At 44.6% G+C, this 20,359-nt stretch overlaps 7 non-coding genes across 7 annotated transcripts; 4 read left to right on the forward strand and 3 right to left on the reverse strand.

Annotated features, from left to right (window-relative positions):
- Positions 1 to 2,739: 2,739 nt before the first annotated feature.
- On the reverse strand, positions 2,740 to 2,811 carry trnad-guc (transfer RNA aspartic acid (anticodon GUC)). Its single transcript has one exon. It is a non-coding gene; the product is annotated as a tRNA-Asp (tRNA).
- A 636-nt stretch (positions 2,812 to 3,447) lies between these two features.
- On the reverse strand, positions 3,448 to 3,519 carry trnaw-cca (transfer RNA tryptophan (anticodon CCA)). The gene has a single exon. It is a non-coding gene; the product is annotated as a tRNA-Trp (tRNA).
- A 5,374-nt stretch (positions 3,520 to 8,893) lies between these two features.
- On the forward strand, positions 8,894 to 8,965 carry trnad-guc (transfer RNA aspartic acid (anticodon GUC)). Its single transcript has one exon. It is a non-coding gene; the product is annotated as a tRNA-Asp (tRNA).
- Positions 8,966 to 11,425: 2,460 nt separating this feature from the next.
- Positions 11,426 to 11,499, reverse strand: trnai-aau (transfer RNA isoleucine (anticodon AAU)). The gene has a single exon. It is a non-coding gene; the product is annotated as a tRNA-Ile (tRNA).
- Positions 11,500 to 14,264: 2,765 nt separating this feature from the next.
- Positions 14,265 to 14,354, forward strand: trnap-cgg (transfer RNA proline (anticodon CGG)). Its single transcript is given in 2 exon segments — positions 14,265 to 14,300; positions 14,319 to 14,354. It is a non-coding gene; the product is annotated as a tRNA-Pro (tRNA).
- A 3,144-nt stretch (positions 14,355 to 17,498) lies between these two features.
- trnal-uaa (transfer RNA leucine (anticodon UAA)) lies at positions 17,499 to 17,581 on the forward strand. Its single transcript has one exon. It is a non-coding gene; the product is annotated as a tRNA-Leu (tRNA).
- A 2,272-nt stretch (positions 17,582 to 19,853) lies between these two features.
- On the forward strand, positions 19,854 to 19,929 carry trnat-agu (transfer RNA threonine (anticodon AGU)). The gene has a single exon. It is a non-coding gene; the product is annotated as a tRNA-Thr (tRNA).
- The last annotated feature ends 430 nt before the right edge of the window (positions 19,930 to 20,359 follow it).

Here is a 20,359-nt window from a genome sequence, read left to right on the forward strand (position 1 = left end):
TCCCCTTGCCTATCAAAAACCTATCCACCCGCGTCTTAAATATATCTAGCGAGGCAGCCTCCACCACTTCAACGGGCAGAGAATTCCAGAGATTCACCACCCTTTGAGTGAAGAAGTTCCTCTTCAACTCCGTTCTAAACCGCCCCACTTTATCTTGAGGCTGTGGCCTTTAGTCTTACTGTCCTTTCTGAGCGGGAAGAGCCTCTCCACCTCTATTCTATCCATCCCATTCACCATCTTATACGTCTCAATGACATGTCCCCTCATTCTTCTAAACTCTAACGGGTACAAGCCTAGTTTATTCAGCCTCTCCTCATAGTTCAACCCCCTCAACTGCGGCATCAGCCTACTAAACCTCCTCTGCACTCCCTCCAAGGCTAAAATATCCTTGCGTCATCACCCGACAAAGGGGCAAACCCCGGAAGCATGTGAGTTTACGATCAAATAAATTGATTGGACTCTTACCTGGTGTTGTGAGACTTCTTACCGAGTCAAAGAAGGCAGAGGATCACACTGGAAGGATTTGTTTCTGAATAGAGGGCTGTGCCAAGTGGTGTTCCTCAGGGTTCATAAGAACATAAGAACATAAGAACATAAGAAATAGGAGCAGGAGTAGGCCATCTGGCCCTTCGAGCCTGCCCCGCCATTCAATAAGATCATGGCTGATCTGTCGTGGCTCAGTTCCACTTTCCCGCCCTCTCCCCATAACCCTTAATCCCCTCTCTTATCAAAAACCCATCAACCCGCTTCTTAAAAATATTTAGCGAGGCAGCCTCCACCACTTCAACGGGCAGAGAATTCCAGAGATTCACCACCCTTTGAGTGAAGAAGTTCCTCCTCAACTCCGTTCTGAACCGCCCCCCCTTTATCTTGAGGCTGTGCCCCCTAGTCCTACTGTCTTTTTTGAGCGGGAAGAGTCTTTCCACCTCTATCCTATCCATCCCATTCATCATCTTATGTTCAGTGCTGGGACCTTTGCTGTTTGTAATATATAAATTATTTGGCGGAAAATGTAACTGATTTGATTAGTAAGTTTGCAGACAACACAAACGATGGTGGATTTGTGGGTAGTGATGAGGGCCATCAGAGGATACAGCAGAATATAGATCAGTTGGAGACTTGGGCAGAGAGCTGGCCAATGGTATTTAATCCGGACAATGTGGGTTAATTCATTTTGGAATGTCTAATACAGATAGGAAATACATAGTAAATGACAGAACCCATAAGAGTATTGATAGCCAAAGGGATCTGAGTGGACAGGTCCACAGGTCTTTGAAATTGGCAATGCTGGTGGAGAAGGTAGTCAAGGAGGCACACGGCATTCTTGCATTCGTCGGCTGAGACATTGAGTTTAAAAATTGGCAAGTCATGTTGCTGCTTTATAGAACCTTACTGAGGCTGCACTTGGAATTTAGTGTTCAGTTCCGTCCGCCAAACTACCAGAAGAACGTGGAGGCTTTGGAGAGGGTGCAGAAAAGATTTACTAGGATGTTGCCTGCTAAGGATGGCATTAGCTATGAGGAGGGGTTCGAGAAACTTGTTTTGTCCTCACTGGAACGAAGGAGGTTGAGGGGCGACTTGCGAGAAGTCCACAAGATTACGAGAGGCGTGGACAGAGTGGATAGTCAGAAGCTTTTTTTTTCCCCCTGGGTGAAAGAATCAGTCTCTCGGAGGCAAAGGTTTCAGGTGTGAGGGACAAGGTTTAAAGGAGATGTATGAGGGAAGGAGTGGTGGGTGCCTGGAACTCTTTGCCACGGATGTAGTGGAAATGGATACGGTAGTGACTTCTTAGCGGTGTATTGACAAATTCATGAATAAGATGGAAATAGAGGGATCTGGTCGCGGAATGGAAGGAGGGTTTAGATAAGTCGGGCAGCATGATCGATGCAGGTTTGGAAGGCCGAAGGGCCTGTTTCTGTGCTGTAATTTTCTTTGATCTTTGCTCACCCAGAGAAAATCTACGCAAACACGGGGAAACATGGAGACTCCACACAGACACTGAGTCAAACCGGGAATCAAACCCGGGTCCCTGGTGCTGTGAGGCAGCAGCAGCTTCCTATCCACCCTGTCCGTTTCTTATACACCTCAATCAGGTCTCCTCTCAGCCTTCACTGCTCTAAATAAAATAATCTGATCCAATCCAATCTCTCTTCATAGCTCAAATTCTCCATCCCAGTCTACGATCTGGTCCCTGGTAAATGGACACTGCACCCTCTCCAGTGCAATCAAATCCTTACTGTAGTGATTTGACCGGAACTGCACACTGTCCTCCAGCGGTGGCCTCACCAAAATGTTGTCCAGCTCGAAGTGAACCTTCCTGCTCTTACAATCATGCATTAATATTCCATTCCTCACGCTGCATGAATCTTCACAACTCACAGACTCAAAGGGATTTCCAATACTGAAAAACATTGGAGGTTTCCTTTGTATTTTCAGGGATTTGGAATCAGTGGATCATCCAAAAATAGAACTGAAAAATATGAAATCACAGCATTTATTGACATTGTGCTAATGTCAGGGTAATATTCAAGGTGTTGACTCCGTGGCGTCGCCACGTCAAAGGTGAGTCAAAATGCTGTTGAATTGAACGAACGTTGATCTCGGGTCACGAAAAGTTTCCGTACAAATGTAAAGATTTCCATTTTCGAAAGTTTCAATTCTTGACAGTCTTTTATTTTTGCCGTTTTCAAAATGAGAGAACAACACAAGTACAATTTGGCATAATAAAATTGCGATGAACTCCCCGTCGGGGAATTGAACCCCGGTCTCCCGCGTGACAGGCGGGGATACTAACCACTATACTAACGAGGAACTGACCCTATAAATTGACGAAACGCATTGTACACTTGCCATTTACACTTCCGGAACGACAACTCACTTCTGACGAGATCAGTTATTTTCCCCAATATGGAGAACCATTTAATGCAGCAAACAGCGGCTTCAACGCATTAATTAAGACTTTTGGATGAGCAGGAAAGAGAATGAGATGGATGCATGAAGAAAAAACACAAATCAGGTGCAGACAGAAAGGTGCGTTTGCCGTTCATATCAAACCGCATGTTCTTTTTAATTTTGGAGGAAAGACGGGGTGTCTTGAAGTCTGAACATTCTGGACAATCTCAGCTGGTCTCTCGCCACAGATGATGTCAGACCTGCTGAGTTTTTCCAGCATTTTCATTTGTTGTTTCAGATTCCAGCATTGGCAGTATTTTGCTTTTATCTTGTCTCGAAATGTGTTTTTTTTCCCCAAACGGCTGGAAGTTTCAAAGTGCTTTACAGCTGAGATACATTCCTTTCATTATATTGTCTTTTTATTGCCCGAGGTACAGGCGCAAGTTGAGCATATACATAAAGTACTGTATCTCTCATCGTTTTGAAATTCGTCATTTCAGGAACAATAAACTTTATCCAGATCCAAAATCCGAGGACGGATGAATAATTGTTCCTTGAATCTGACGTGATTTGAACACACAACCTTCTAATCTGGAGTCAGACGCGCTACCGTTGCGCCACAAGCTCAAAGACCTTACGGGCCTTTTACATCTGTGTTGTGTTTGGTGAATTCAAAAACCAAACAGGGAATTGTCTCCCTCTTTACTTTCTCGGGATTTAAATAGAATGGAAGGGTAACAACGAAGCAAAATTAACGAGAAAGTAGAAACACAACATTATCCTACAGGAGAAATGTGTTCTTTGTTCAAGAGGTGATTAGAAAGGGCATTTTTGTATGACGAGGTGGCCCAGTGGTGAAGGCGATGGATTGCTACTTCATTGCGTTCTACACATTTGGGTTTGCATCCCATCCTCGTCGGAAATACGTCTTCACTGCCCCTTTATTGGGGGTAAACTCAGTGTGTGGGGATGCGGCCTGGGTCGGATTGCTGTTGGTGTAGCCTCGATGGGCCGAATGCCCTTCTTCTGCACTGTGGGGATTGTTTGACATTCGGGGCGGCAGTTTCACTTCTCTGAAAGCATTGATCCAACAGTTCCTTATCTAAAAAGCCGACTCCAATGAGTTCCTGACCACAATCTTTGAATATCTCACCAGATAACGATGAAAAGTCCAACATGTCATTCTTTGCGCCGCAGCTGCAGCATTTATTCCCAATTCCCATAGAACATTACAGCACAGAAACAGGCCTTTTGGCCTTCCCTGGCTGTGCCGAACCATTTTTCTACCTAGTCCCACTTACCTGCACTTGAACCACATCCTTCCGCACCTCTCTCATCCATGTACCTGTCCAAGCTTTTCTTCAATGTTAAAAATGAGCCCGCATTTACCACTTCATCCGGCAGCTCATTCCACATTCCCACCACTCTCTATGTGAAGAAGCCCTCCCCCCCAAATATTCCCTTTAACCTTTCCCCTTCACCCTTAACCCATGTCCTCTACTTTTTTTTGCCTCCCCTCGCCTCCGTTGAAAAAGTCTATTTGCATTCACTCTATCTATACCCATTATAATTTTATACACCTCTATCAAATCTCCCCCCATTCTTCTAAGATCCAGGGAATAAAGTCCTAACCTATTCAACCTTTCTCTGTAACTCAGTTTCTCAAATCCCGGCAACATCCTTGTAAACCTTCTCTGCACTCTTTCAACCTTATTAATATCCATCCTGTAATTAGGTGACCAAAACTGCATGCAGTACTCTAAATTCGGCCTCACCAATGTCTTATACAGCCTCACCATAACATTCCAACTCTTATACGCAATACTTTGATTTATAAAGGCCAATTTTCAAAAGCATTCTTTACGACCCTATCTACCTGTGACGCCACTTTTAGGGAATTCTGTATCTGTACGCCCAGATCCTTCTGTTCTCCTGCACTCTTCAGTGTCCTATCATTATCCTTGTATGTTCTAGCTTGGTTTGTCCTTCCAAAGTGCAACACCTCACACTTGTCTGCATTAAACTCCGTCTGCCATTTTTCTGCCCATTTTTCTAGCTGAAGCAAATCCCTCTGTAAGCTTTGAAAACCTTCCTCACTGTCCACTACTCCTCCAATCTTTATATCGTCAGCAAATTTACTGAACCAATTTACCACATTATCATCCAGATCATTGATGAGCTTTTGGGGTTTGCCCCTTCGCCAGGTGAATGGAGAGGTCTGGCCTCAGACAGAGCATATAACAGCACAGACAGTTTACAGATTACTGATTAGAATGCGAACCTTTACACCTAACCTGCAATTCAAGTCTTAAAGATGCCGAAAATGTGAGTGGAAAGAGCATTATGCATAGGTTAAAGAGATGTGTATTGTCTCCAGACAGCACAGTAATTGAAGGTTTGCAAACCCAGACAAGTCACAGGGGGGTTACAGATAGGGCGACATGAACCCAAGATCCCGGTTGAGACCCTTCCACATGTGTGCGGAACTTGGCTATCAGTCTCTGCTCAGCGACTCGGCGCTGTCGTGTGTCGTGAAGGCCGCCTTGGAGAACGCTTACCCGAAGGTCAGAGGTCGAATGCCCGTGCTATAAGGCAGCAGCAGCTTCCGATCCACCCTGTCCATTCCTTATATACCTCAATCAGGTCTCCTCTCAGTCTTCACTGCTCTGAATAAAACAGTCTGATCCAATCCAGTCTCCCTTCACAGCTCAAATTCTCCATCCCAGACAACGATCTGGTTACTGGTAAATGGACCATGTTCTGCAGTAATATATTCTCTGCAATGGTTTCTCGGGAACTCGAATCTGCTCCTGATTTTAATCATTCTCAGAATCTACTTTGGAGAAAAATAAATATAAACACCGGGCTCGTCCGGGATCTCTCGCATTCCCCTACCGTGACCCAAAGCGAGAATCATACCCCTAGACCAACGAGCCAACTGCACAGCAGGCAGTGACGAAAACATCTTTTCAAAGTCTCCCACAGCTTATTTACCATCTTTTCATAACAACATTGTAAAATCAGGAATGTTCCCGAACAATGTTCCATTTCATGTCTGTTCTGGTGAAGATCAGAAGCAGTGATATCAGTTTTCGCCACTCGCCAAGTCGACCTGTGGTTGTAACTCGCCAGTCACGTCGGTAATCTCATTCTGACAGCCGGATTTGATTTAATTTGATTTGATTTATTTTTGTCACATGAAATAGTACACAGTGAAAGGTATGGTTTCTTGCAGACAAAGCATACCGCACATAGAGAAGGAAGGGAAAAAGTGCTGGATGTAATACCACCTCATCTTTCCACAAATAAGGGGACCAAAACTGGACACAATATTCCAGTTGTGACTTCATCCACACAATTGAAACAATATTTCTCTACTTTCTTACTCCAGTTCTTTTGCAATATATGCTGACATTCAAATTCCCTTTTAAATTATACATTTTACCCGCATACTGACTTTCTGTGATTCTGGACAGAGACAGCCAGATCCCTCTGCCCAGACAGATTTTGAAACTGCTTTCCAGAAGGATAATAATTTGCCTTTCGCATTTATCCACATTGAACTCCATCTGCCGAAAGCTATCCAATTCTCCGAGTATATCTAGATCCATCTGGAATATTTTTACATCCTCTTCACCGCCTGCTTTCCCACAAATTGTGTATTATTCGTAAATGTTGTTGTGTTACACTCTGTCCCTGCTTGCAGATCATTGATATAGATTGGAAAGAGTTGAGATCCGAGGCCTGGCCCCTGTGGCACCCCGCTTGTTACAATTCGCCAGCCTAAGAAGGATCCATTTTTCCCCATTTATCCCGACCCTCTGCTCCCTGTCAGTCAGCCAATCCTCAATCCAATCCAGTTCTCTCCGCTGACTCCCAGACACCAGAACATTTCATGGGAAAACTGCTGTTACCTACAAAAAAAAACTACGGTCCAGTTCCTACATTCCTGACTCAGTAACACCTCCAGAAACAGCCCCAAAAAGAATGAACTGAAATGACTCAGTTTAATGGGGAAAATCAGGTCTGTATAGCAGCGACACGGCATGTGCTTGTGGGGTAACGATAGCGGGACTTACTCCCATATTATGAAAGTTTCGTGTTCAAATCACGTCAAGCGTCTGGAGCCTTTGTGCAGTTGGTTCCTGGATTTTATTTCTGGATAATATTCCCGAAATGATCAATTTCAAAAGCATGATTTAAATGATATTTTAGGAATATTCCATGTTTACAGCCTCAGTTTATATTTCTTTCCACAGTTTTATATCGGAGCGATGTTTCAGGGATCTGATGTGTCCATTGCTTATAAAATCAAAGCAAACTCCACAGTCCCAGATAAATCTCGGTGTCATCAAAGAGGAGAACTGACTGGCGGTGATTTAAAGGAGGATTCACACCTCAGGCCAGGAGCAAGGCTGAGAACGCGGCCTTCATAAATAACCTCGATATTACATAGAAACATAGAAGACAGGAGCGGGAGGCGGCCATTTGGCCCTTCGATCTTTCTCTGCTATTCATCACGATCATGGCTGATCGTCCAATCAGCAGTCTAATTCTGCTTTCTCCCCATATCCTTTGACCCCATTCGTCACAAGTGCTAAATCTATCCGCTTCTTGAATCCATTCAATGTTTTGGCATCAGCTACTTCCTGTGCGAATGAACTCCACAGGCTCTTTGGGTGAAGAAATGTCTCCTCATCTCCGTCCAAAGGCGGGAATGAAACCCGTGCTGAATAAGGTGCCCGACCAACTGAGAGAAACCTGCCGCCCAAGGTGACACAAATCAACAAGAGGGTGCACATTTACTGCCAACGAAACCAGGATAACCCCTGGGGCAGCAGCCAAGTGCCCCACTTGGATGTGAACGCGAATATCATAGCAAAGGGTGGCTTTAATCCATTATCTTTGGGGTTATGGGCCCAGAACACTTCTGCTGCGCCACTCTGCTCTGCACACACTTGTTTTTGCCTTTTATCAAGAACACAAGGGTAGGGAAACTCGGCCGTTGTCAGAACTGTCTCTGAGTTTGGAATTCTGTCTGTATTTGTCCAGCTCTGGGGTTGTAGGATGGGACTCAGGTCCAGGACTCTGGCTGCGTTTGAAAAATGGATAGAGACACGTTTTAAATATAATGAGGATGAAGATGGAATTCAAATCGATTTGCGCAGGCCGGGTGTTCGTTGAGTGAGTTGATCAGAATGGCCGGAAAGTTTAAGACGATGTTTTCAGGCATCACATTTCTCTGAAATCCCAATCCTGACGGTGATTTTTCCGTATCGAGGCACCATCCAAATCCGCGAAATCTTTCAGCTGGAAGCACAAGGGCAGCAGATGCAGAGAAACAAGGACCACCTGCAAGTTCCACTCCGAGAGACACACACCATCCTGACTTGGAAATATATCGCCGTTTCTGTGGCTGTCTCACAATCCTGGAACACCCTCCCTAACAGCACAGTGTGTGTACATACACCATATGGACTGCAGTGGCTCAAGAAAGAACTTACCACCCAATTAATACTAGATAAGGAATGCTGGCCCAGTCCGCGACAGCAACATCCCGTGAAAATAACATTTTGAAAAATCATCTGTGTCGGAGTCGGGGAACATCTGACTTCAGATTAGAAAACTATGTATGTCAATTAAATCCTGAAGGCGGATACTTTATACCAGATGTGTGTCTGACATCATCTGTGGAGAGAGACCAGCTGAGATTGTCCAGAATGTTCAGACTTCAAGACCCCGCCTTTCCTCCAAAATTAAAAAGAACATGCGGTTTGATATGAACGGCAAACACACCTTTCTGTCTCCACCTGATTTGTGTGTTTTCTTCATGCATCCATCTCATTCTCTTTCCTGCTAATCCAAAAGTCTTAGTTAGCTGTTTGCTGCATGAAATGGTTCTCCGTATTGGGGAAAATAACTGATCTCGTCAGAACTGAGTTATCCCTCTAGAAGAGTAAGTGGCAAGTGTAGAATGCGTTTCGTCGTTTGACGGAGCATCTCCTCGTTAGTATAGTGGTTAGTATCCCCGCCTGTCACGCGGGAGACCGGGGTTCAATTCCCCGACGGGGAGTTTATTATAATTTTATTATGTCAAATTGTACGGCAAAAATAAAAGACTGTGAAGAATTGAAACTTTCGAAAATGGAAATCTTTACATTTGTACGGACACTTTTGGTAACCTGAGATCAACGTTCGTTCAATTCATCAGCATTTTCGCTCACCTTTGATGTGGCGATGCCACGGAGTCAACACGTGGAATATTACCCTGATATTAGCACAATGCCAATAAATGCTGTGATTTCATATTTTTCAGTTCTATTTTTGGATGATCCACTGATTCCCAGATCCCTGAAAATACAAAGGAAACCTCCAATGTTTTCCAATATTGGAAGTCCCTTTGAGTCTGTGAGTTGTGAAGATTCATGCACCGTGAGGAATGGAATATTAATGCACGATTGTAAGAGCAGGAAGGTTCAGTTCAAGCTGGACAATATTTTGGTGAGGCCACCGCTGGAGGACAGTGTGCAGTTCCGGTCAAATCACTACAGTAAGGATATGATTGCACTGGAGAGGGTGCAGTGTCCATTTACCAGGGACCAGATCGTTGCCTGGGATAGAGAATTTGAGCTATGAAGAGAGTCCATGAAGACACCATTCACCGTCCTATTCTCATCAACCATCTTCGTCACTTCCTTGAAACACTCGATCATGTTCGTGAGACAAGAGCTCCCCTTTACAAAACCATGTTGTTTCTCACTAATATGTCCACTCATTTCCAAGTGGGAAATACCCTGTCTCGACGAATTCTCTCCAATAATTCCCCGACCATTGATGGAAGGCTCACCGGCCTGTAATTACCTGGATTGTTGGTGTTATCCTTCTTCAACAAAGGAATAACATAGGCGATTCTCCAATCATCTGGGACCTCCTCTGTACCCAGGCAGAATGCAATGATTTCTCTCAGGCTCCAACAATTTCCTCCCTTGTCTCTCTCAGTATTTGGGGTATATCCCATCAGACCTATCTTACCGACCTTAATATTTCTCAAGGGCACCAATACCTTCTCCGTTTTGATTTCACCATGACTCAAACCACCTGCACATCCTTCCCCAGACTCATCATCATACACGTCATTTTCAGTCAACACTGACGCAAAGTTCTCATTTAATACTTCACCCATTTACTCTAGCTCCATGCATAGATTCTCTTCGTTGCCCTTGAGTGGGCCGACCCTCTCCCTGGCTGCCCTCTTGCTCGTTATGTATGTACAATCAGCCCTGGGATTTTCCTTAATCCTGCTGGCCAGTGTTTTTTTGTGACCACTTAGTCAATTGTTTCATTATGTTTTCATCTTCCTCATCAGGTTAAGGAGCGGCGCTCCAAAAGCTCATCTTACCAAATAAATCTGTTGGACTTTAACCTGGTGTCCTGCTGCTACTTAATGTGCCTCCCCCTGTCCCACGTCGGCAACTCCACGTCTGTCTGTGAGAGAATGGAATTAATACTGTATCTGTTATCCATGATCTGCATACAGATTTGTTCCTCTATCTCTTTCTCACCACACTTCCCATTTTCCTTCTCTATCACTTTTGTTCACGTTGTATTGAATCGTAATTGCCTGGTTTTCTATGTGACTGATGGAGTCACTCTGTCCGTGGTACTGTTGGGCACTCGATGTGTATTTGCCAGTTAGTGGGAGCTGAGAGTGACTGCGGGGTTCATTCCCTCCCTGCGATGCTCTGTCATTTTGGGATTAATGTTGTAACTGTCCTTCTCGGTCACTATATGAGGGACTGGGTTTACTTTTACCTATCAGTCTCTGCAACTGTCTGTGGGGTTCATCCTCTAATTGTCAGTCTCTGGCTGTGTAAATCAATGTGTACTCTTTAAATATCAGAGAAGAGAGAAAATTACAGCATAGGAGCAGCCCTTCAGCCCTCTGAGCCTCCGCCGACCATGCTGCACATGTGAACTAAAACCTCCTTTCAGTCTGTGGCACTGAGCCTGCTTTCTGCTCAATGGGCCGAGTGTTGGCGAGTGGGATTAGTTGGGCAGGCCAGGGCATTTCGTGCATCACTGTAGATTCGACGGGCCAAAGGGCCGCTTCTACACTATCCTATTCTCTGATACAGGGCCTTACAACCCAAGCTTGGAAAATGATGTATTCATAGATAATGTATTTTGGGTGGATGTCAGTATAAACTGCAGAAATTTGGTTCATGTCTTCAAACTCACAGTTTATTTTCCCCGCATAGAATTGTTGGTATTTCAAACACTTTGCCTGAATTTGTTGTGAAAGCTGAAAGTGGAGTGACTTTTCGAACATTTCATCGAATCGTAGAAACCCGACAGTGCATAAAGAGGCCATTTGGCCCATCGAGTACGCACTGACCACAATTCCACCCCAGCCCTACCCCTATATCCCTACGTATTTGCCCCTCATCCCAAGACATCTCAGGACATTCAGAGACAATTTCAGCATGGACTACCGTGCCGCCCAATACCGTTCAGTTTGAGGGAAAAGGGAAACTGGCCCGTACGGGGATCGAACCCGCGACCTTGGCGTTATTAGCACCAGGCTCTAACCAACTGAGCTAACCGGCCACAGACAAATGACCGTCCACGGACGGTTATCGGGGCAGCACGGTAGCATAATGGTTCGCACTGCTGCTGCACAGCTTCAGGGACCTGGCTTCAATTAGAGGAGTTTGCACATTCTCCACGTGTCTGCGTGGGTTTCCTCCGGATTCGCCGGTTTCCTCCAACAGGCCAAAAATGTGTGGGTTAGGCTGATTGGCTGTGCTAAAATTTCCCCTTAGTGTCCTGAGATGCGAAGGTTCGAGGGATTAGCGGGTAAAAAATGTAGGGATATGGGGGTAGGACCTGGATAGGATTGTGGTCGGTGCAGACTGGATGGGCTGAAGGGCCTCTTTCTGCACTGTAGGGTTAAAGAAAAACACTTATCAGAAACATAGTGTGATTTCTATATGTGTGTTGCCTGATGTTGTTGTTGCTGTTCTTGTTTTTTTTTCATATTGTGACTGTGTTTTCACTGACTGGCAATGAAGACAAATAAATAAATGTCTCATGATCGAATTGAATGGTAGAACAGAGTCAACGTGCCAGGCGCAATGTCTGTTCTTAATTGCTGTGTTCTGGTGACTGGAAGAGACGGATCGATGGATACTGAGGGAAATAAGGGTGGAAATTGCAGTGGCAATGGAGGCAATTTCTAACCCAGCTCGTTATATGGGTGGTGCCAAATGAGTGGAGAATTGCAAACGGTAAAGACACCTCTTCAGAAATGGCTGTAAGAATCAGTCCAATCAGTTTAATATCAGTTTAATTGTTGGGCCGAAGGGCCTGTTTCCTGTGCTGTGTTGTTCTTTGTTGTTCAATATGTAATATTCTCCAAATAATTACCCGAGGGGGAAAAAAAACACCCACCTGTGCTGATACACAATAATTAAGGAAAGCCCCTCAATAATCCCATAGGTAATGAACTTGATCGAGATTTTCATGAGGGTAATGGAAAAGGCAAGTATTCAAATCCCATTCCTGGCAGTGTTTGGGGGAGGCAGTGGACAAGTAATCCAGAGATCCTGGGTAATACTCTGGGAAGCTGGGTTCAAAACCCAAAAGGGCAGATGGTGAAATTTTAATTCAAGACAAACCCTGAATTAATTGTCCATTTTTATAAAACCTCATGCAGTTTACGAATGTCCTTCAGGGAACAAAATCTGCAGGAGGAGGGTATTTGAATCAGCAAGTTCAGAGGTAACAAAAACATGGATGAGGGTTTCAGGTACAGTTGAGATCAGGTATTATCAACAATGTGTGAAGTTACACAGCTGGAAACAGGTGGCCTTGGTGCAGGAACAGATGTGTGGTCAGAATCTCATTTCCAGGTGCAATGATGTGCCAAGGTTATATGAGTTTGTTTCGGCCTCGACAGTGACCAGGGAGAGTGATGGAGTCATTGACTGGGAATGGAATTTGTGGTGGGACCTTTGACCTTCCAGATGTTTAACGGGGAATTATCTGCTTATCGAGTACAAGCTGCTGGATAAGCAATCTAATAATTTAATAAGAGGGATTGGTTCTGAGAGCTGATGGTGAGCTGGAACTGGGTAATATCAGCTTACGTGTGAAAACTAACACTGTTCTTCAGATTATAACACCGAGAGGTGAGGTCTAGAAATAGGAGGGAACCAAGGTTAGATCCTTCAAAGATTCGGGAGGTAACAACACAGGAGGGAGAAGAGTGACCATTGCGGGTGATATTGTGCCACTGACCAGAAAGGTAAGAATGGAACGAGGCGAGTGCAGTCTTCCCCAGCTGGACAACCGCAGATCTTCGAAAATTGCGTCGCAGTACATGCCCATTGGCCCTCGATGTTGGGCCGACCGCTGGAACAAATCTAGTGACCCTCGAACCTAAACTATTCCAATGTTATCCATATGCCTATCCAACTGACCATTGGAACGCCCTGAAAGTTGGCGAGTCCACAACTGCTGCAGGCAGGGAATTCCACGCCCTTACTATCCTCTGAGCAAAGAACCTACCTCTGACATCCGTCCTATAATTATCACCCCTCAATTTAAAGCTATGTCCCCTCGTGTTAGCCATCACCATCCGAGGAAAAAGGCTCTCACTGTCCACCCTATCTAACCCTCTGGTCATCTTGTATGCCTCAATTAGGTCACCTCTTAACCTTCTTCTCTCTAACGAAAACAACCTCAAGTCCCTCAGCCTTTCCTCATAAGACCTTCCCACCATACCAGGCAACATCCTGGTAAACTACCTCTGCACCTTTTCCAATGCTTCCACATCTTTCTTATAATGCAGCGACCAGAACTGTACGCAATACTCCTCGTGCGGCCACACCAGAGTTTTGTACAGTTGCAACATGACCTCACGGCTCCGAAATTCAATCCCTCTACCAATAAAAGCTAACACACCGTACGCCTTCTTAACAACCATGTCAACCTGGGTGCCAACTTTCAGGGATCTATGCACATGTACACCGAGATCTCTCTGCTTGTCGACACTTGCATTCGCCCTATATTCTGTATTCCTGTTACTCTTACCAACGTGAATCACCTCACACTTTTCCGCATTGGTCTTCTATACTTTGCTCATCTGTTCTTCACAACAATCCTTGAACTGATGTGATGGGAATTTCTTTCGCTGAGAGAAGCTACAATCCCAACATTGAACATCCTGTTGAATATTCAGGGTCTAAGACAAAGAGGGTCGCATTTCCCCCTGAATCTGCTGTGTTTTTCTTCAATGTTCCTTTCAAATGACAGCCTGAAAGGATAGCTAGTTAATAGAAGTTTATTCGCTGAAAAATTAGCGCACTGACGGCTCGTTGGTCTAGTGGTATGATTCTCGCTTCGGGGGTTGCACTGTATGGAGTTGTGAGAGGTCCCGGGTTCAAATCCCGGACGAGCCCTCATTTGTTGCCAGTTTTGGTTCCAAATGTTGGTTGTTTATTTGCAAAAAAAACCACGTGGCGTTTTAGATGGCGGGATTTACATGTCTCCAGATCAGGTTTGAAATCCAGCAACACATCCCGACAATTTTCTTCATGCTGCAAATCAAAAGTTTTCAAGAATGTTCACCCACGGAACCAGACTGTAAACTTATCTCAATGAATCAATCAGGGCTGTCCATTGCTTGTCGCGTCAGGGATTCTTGCATCGTGTGTTCAGTTGTATTTTGGTCAGAAAGAAATTGAGGTCTGACAATGCTGTGGGGGGAGGAGGTGCGGGGGCGGTGGGGGAGGTGGGCGGGAGGGGGAGGAGGGGTCACAGTTTGGTTTTGAATCGATTATATTTTAACTGTGTCTCGGGCGTTCCACTGAGCAGGAAGTGAATCTTTGTGAAACTGTTCGGTATTCCACTCCAGACGTAATTAACTCAATGAAGAGGAGGTTTGGAGAGGCTACCCGTGTTTGATTCCACGCTAGGACTGGGTGCCATGCATCTAAGGATACTGAAAGACATGATCAGTGTAATTGCGAAGAGACTGGAAATAACTTTCCAACTTCCGATTTATTAAGGTAACAATGTTTTTTGAACTGTCTTGGGTATTTTGAAATTGTAACCGAGAGTCTTGCTAAAGATAATACTGTTCATGCGGTTTACATAAACTTCCAAAAGCACGGAAATTTTTAATCAGGCAGATTAAAGTAAATGCATCAAAATGTGAATTGATTCGTTTTGAAGGAAGAACCCAGGTTCAAAACATAAACTACATGGTACAGTTCTAAAGAGGCAAATATCTACATATATCTTCCAAGTTGACAGGGATGATCATAGAGGTTTACAGCATGAAAAAAGGCCCTTCAGCCCAACTTGTCCTTTTTTACCCACTAAGCTAGCCCCAATTGCCCGCGTTTGGCCCATATCCCTCGATAGCCATCTTACACATGTAACTGTCCAAACGCTTTTAAAAACTAAAGTTATACTCACTTCTACTGCTACCTCTGGCAGCTTGTTCCAGACAATCACCATCCGTAAAAAATAAAAATGCCCCTCTGCACCCTTTTGTATCTCACCCCTATCAGCTTAAACGTATGCCCTCCAGTTTCAGACTCCCCTACAATTTCGAGAAGATATGGACTATCTCGCTGATCAATGACCCTTATTATTTTGTAGACCTCAAGAAGATCACCCCTAAGTCCAGAGAAAAATTCCTTGCCTTTCCAGTCTCTTCTTGTAACTCAAACCATCAAGACTTGGTAGCATTTTAGTCAATTTTTTCTGCGCTCTTTCTAGTTGAATAATATCCTTTCTCTAATAGGGTGACCAGAACTGTACACAGGGCGGTGACGAGAGTGATCATAATAAATCAGACGGTGCTCTGCGTCTTTTTTTTTAATCAATGGGGCACTGAGGACAAAATAGCAGAAGCTGTGTTAAACCTGCATTTAAATTGGGTTCAGTTTCAAGTGGATACTGTTTCCATTTTCTACAGAGCAATTTATAAGAATATTATCAAAGAATTCAGAAGGTGGCAGAAATGTTTCACCAGAATGGTTCAACTGATGAAGAATTGTATTTATTGAGAATGGTTTGACACACTGCGACTGGTCTAGTTGGAGAAGAGAAGGTTCTGAGGAACAAAGAACAAAGGACAACACAGCACGGGAAACAGACCCTTCGGCCCAACGAGCCCGCGCCGCCATTTTAACATTATGAGTCTCCTCTCCACCCATGACCCTTGTATTGGAGGTAATCGCTAAAAGAAGCAACAGCAGCATAAAGGAAATGCTGCCTCAGAGAGGGGTCACGGCAGGTTCACTTGAATTTGATTATTATTCCAAAAATAAAATATGCAGGTTAATCCGCAATTATATAATTTTTTGTATTCATTTATGGGCGTCACTGGCTGGCCAGCATTTATTGCCCAATCACAGTGGCCCGAGTGTAGTTGAGAGTCAACCACATTGCTATTGCTCTGGAGTCACACGGAGGCCAAACCGGAAAGGACGTCAGATTTCGTTCCACAAAGGGCTTTGATGAACCAGATGGTTATGCCGGTAATTGACAATGGATGAAAGCATAAATAGGATCTTCATTCCACATATTTTGTATTGAATTCAAACCCCACCAGCTGCTGTGTTGGGATTCGAACAAGAGTCCCTAGAGACCCGTGCTTTGAGGGTAGGTCAGAGTCAAACACGTTGTTGTTGATCCAGAATAACATCCAGGCCAGACTGGGTAAGAATTCCGTCCGCAAAAAAAATCAGTTAATCAGCTGTTTCTTTTTTCTGCGACAATCGACTCAAGATCATTAATTCCAAACATTTTTATTGATCCCGAATTTCAGCATCTGCCGTGTGGTGGATGTGTGAGGATGCATGTGAGTGTGTGTGTAAGAGAGAGATGAAGTCATTTTCAGTCTGTTTGTGATTGTGGATTAATCCCTTCTATTCCCTCATAAACATAGTGAGCCCCTTGCACCTCTGAACTCTAATTGAAAAACACTTGTACCCCTGTGACCCTGGGAGTGGGAGGTGGGTGTTGGGGGGGTGCAGTAATGGGTGGGTGATGTTTGAAGCCAATGCCTCAGGATGCTGAGTGTGAAACAGTCGATTTTAAAGAATGCGTGTCGGAAACTGAAGAGTGAACTTGTCTGTGAGAAGATCACAGAAAAGCTGTGCCTGGAGCTGCGCACTGGAGACAAGTTTTGGGTTGTCAGTAAATGAACTCCTGTAATGAAGGAACAAAATCAGAAACAGAAAATCCTGCAAATATTCAGCAGCTCCGAAAGCAGCTGTGGAGAGATATTCCTGTCGCCAGGATGTAACTCTCCAATTGGATACTTCACATTGCTCAGATCTGACACTCTCAACACCTTCCTGTAAGGAACAGGAAGGGCGGGAATTGGGTCTTTGTTGATTTGAGCAAACAGAGCAATGCAGCAATGAGAAGCTCCTCACCCCCCGGCGGCTTGGGGAAGGATGGGTCAGAGAGACAGGACTCCAGGTTGGGTTCAAAAATGGGGGAAAAGGCACATCGAGTTTTTGTTGTAATGACAATGAAGATGGAATTCAAATCGACTTGTGCGGATTCATACCTAGCCTCAGGTCGTCAGGATGACCGAGCGGTCTAAGGCGCTGCGTTTAAATCGCAGTCTCCTCTGGAGGCGTGGGTTCAAATCCCACTCCTGACATTGCTTTTTTTTTTCCCTCCCTGTTCCAGACCCCATCCACACCCGCGAAATATCTCCCCCGGAATTACAATGGTTGCAGGGGCTCAGGAACAGCGACCTCCGGCAAGTTCCATTCCGAGACACATTCCATCCTGTCTCTGAAATGTATCACCGTTTCTGCGGCTGGCTGACAATCCTGGAACTCCTTCCCGAAAAGCAATGTATCAGTACAGACACCACATGGACTGCAGTGGCTCAAGAATGAATTCCCTGCAAAAAAAATTCTCGAAAAATAATTAATTTGGGGCAACAAATGTTTTCCGGGCGAGAGACACACAGGAATTCTTTCTCGGGTGCATCTGTCTGTATTCAGACTGTGTTTTGCATTATCTGCCGTTCAATAAGAATTGGGATCTTTCTGATTCTATCAGTTAAAATGTGCCTGTACAAGTCAACTTCCGGAACTAAAACATAGTTTCAAAATTCATTCTGTATCTGACAATCTTTGGAAATGCAACTGACTTTCTATATCCCCTCATTTGAAATCTCCGATTAATTTCTTCATTCATTCCTGAGATGTGGGTGTCGCTGGCTGGGCCCGCAATTATTGTCCATCCTAAATTGTCCTTGAACTGAGCGGATGACAGGTCACCTCAGAGGGCAGCTTAGAGTCACCAAAGTTGCTGGGTGTCGGGGGTCACATTTAGATCCAGACCAGGGCAAAAATCATTCCTTAAAGGACATTAGTGAACCAGCTGTGTTATTTTAAGACACTCGATTCATGGTCATTAGACTTTTAATTCCAGATTTTTTTTATTATTGATGAGACGTTTCACCATTTACCGCGGCGGTGGTGTGTGTGTGTGTGTGTGTGTGTGTGGGTGTGTGTGTGTGTGAGAGAGAGAGAGAGAGAGAGAGAAAGACAGAGATAGAGGGAGAGAGCGATTCTCACATAATCAGTCTCTTTGTGAGTGTGGATTAACCTTTTATATGCCCTCACAAACACTGTAATATTCTTGTTTTTGTCAATTCCTAAGAAGTACTTGTACCTCTGAGGCCCTGGTGGGCGGTTGAAGGGTGGGGTGAGGTTTGAAGGCGATGCCGCAGGGTGCTGAGTGTGAGAGCAGCCGATTTTAAAGCATGTGTGTAGGAAAGTGAAGAGTGAACTTGTCCGTTTGAAGATCACAGAAAAGCTGTGTCTGGAGCTGGGCCCGAGAGACAAGTTTTGTGTTGTCAGTAAATGAACTCCTGTAATGAAGACACAAAATCAGAAAGAGGAAATGCTGGAAATATTCAGCAGCTCCGAAAGCAGCTGTGGAGAGATATTCCTGTGGCCAGGATGTAACTCTCCAATTGGATACTTCACATTGCTCAGATCTGACACTCTCAACACCTTCCTGTAAGGAACAGGTAGGGCGGAAATTGGGTCTTTGTTGATTTGAGCAAACAGAGCAATGCAGCAATGAGAAGCTCCTCACCCCCCGGCGGCTTGGGGAAGGATGGGACTCAGATACAGGCCTCTGGCTGGGGTTCAAAAATGGGGAAAAAACGTATCGAGTTTGAAGTGTAAATGTTACAAAAATGGAATTCAATTCGATTCGTGGACAGATTTTGCACTTTGGGTCAAGCAGTCAGGATCACTGATCTGCCTGAGGTGCTCTGTTTCGGTCACAGTCTTCTCTCGAGCCCTCGGTTCAAATCCCAATTCTGATGCTGATTTTCTCCTTCGCGAGGAACCATCCAAACCCAAGAAATCTCTCAGCACAAGGGCAGCAGATGCAGAGGGACAATGACCACCTGTAAGTTCCACTCCGAGACACACGTCATCCGGACTTGGAAACATATCACCGTTCCCATGGCTGGCTCACAATCCCGGAACTCCCTCCCTAACTGCAGCCTATGTGTACATACATCACATGGACTGCAGTGTCTCCAGAATAAATTCATCGCCAATTACTCAAAGAAAATTAATTTGGACAATAAATGCTTCCCGGGCCAGTGACACACATATCCCGTATGAATAAAGTATTTTCCTTTTTAAATCACTTCGTGCGACAGAAGGAACACAGCTGCCTTCAGAGCAGAAAACTGTGTGTGTGAATCACATCTCTAATTTTACACCAAATGTGTGTCTGAAAACAGTAAGTGGACCCAGCTCACGTTAAACCGTTCAATATTTAGTCGGATAGTTCACAGGTACGTTCCAATTCTGGCAGTATCTCCTTTTTCACAAATATCACCAGATCTGGAACGTATTTCCAGCGTTTCGCTGAGCCCACCCACAGCAGTGACAGGCTCTGTGGCTCAGTTGGTTAAAGCGCCTGCCTAGTAAGTAGGATGATCCTGGGTTCAATTCCCAGCGCGAGCCTTGGTTCTTTTCCACTGGTGTTTGCAATTGTGCCCGTCGCAACATCCAGTTTTGCCTTTCCCTTCACAGTGGATAATCTCCAAAGATGGAAACATTTCGAGATTCCCCACAAATATCTCGACTATTTGTTGAGATGATCCAGGTATTTTCATCATCTTGCAGCTAAAGAAAAAACATCTGTAATAAACCCAATGCTGTAAGTTCATCAAACACAGATTTCCATTATTTTCTCAGGGAATTCCGAACACAGTCAAATGGCTTAAATCGTTCCATGTGTCCAAGCAGTCTCTCACGCTGCTATTGTGTGTTTTTCTCTGTCTATTGTAATCTCGGTGTGATGCAGTGATACCTCCTCACACTGATGTTCCGATTAAACGATACAGGAGTGAAAATCTGCCTGACTACATTCATTGGGAGCAAGTCGAATCTTT

The sequence above is a fragment of the Carcharhinus amblyrhynchos genome, unplaced genomic scaffold, assembly GCF_965287045.1.
Source record: "Carcharhinus amblyrhynchos unplaced genomic scaffold, sCarAmb.v2.hapA scaffold_42, whole genome shotgun sequence".
NCBI classification, from domain to species: Eukaryota; Metazoa; Chordata; class Chondrichthyes; order Carcharhiniformes; family Carcharhinidae; genus Carcharhinus; species Carcharhinus amblyrhynchos.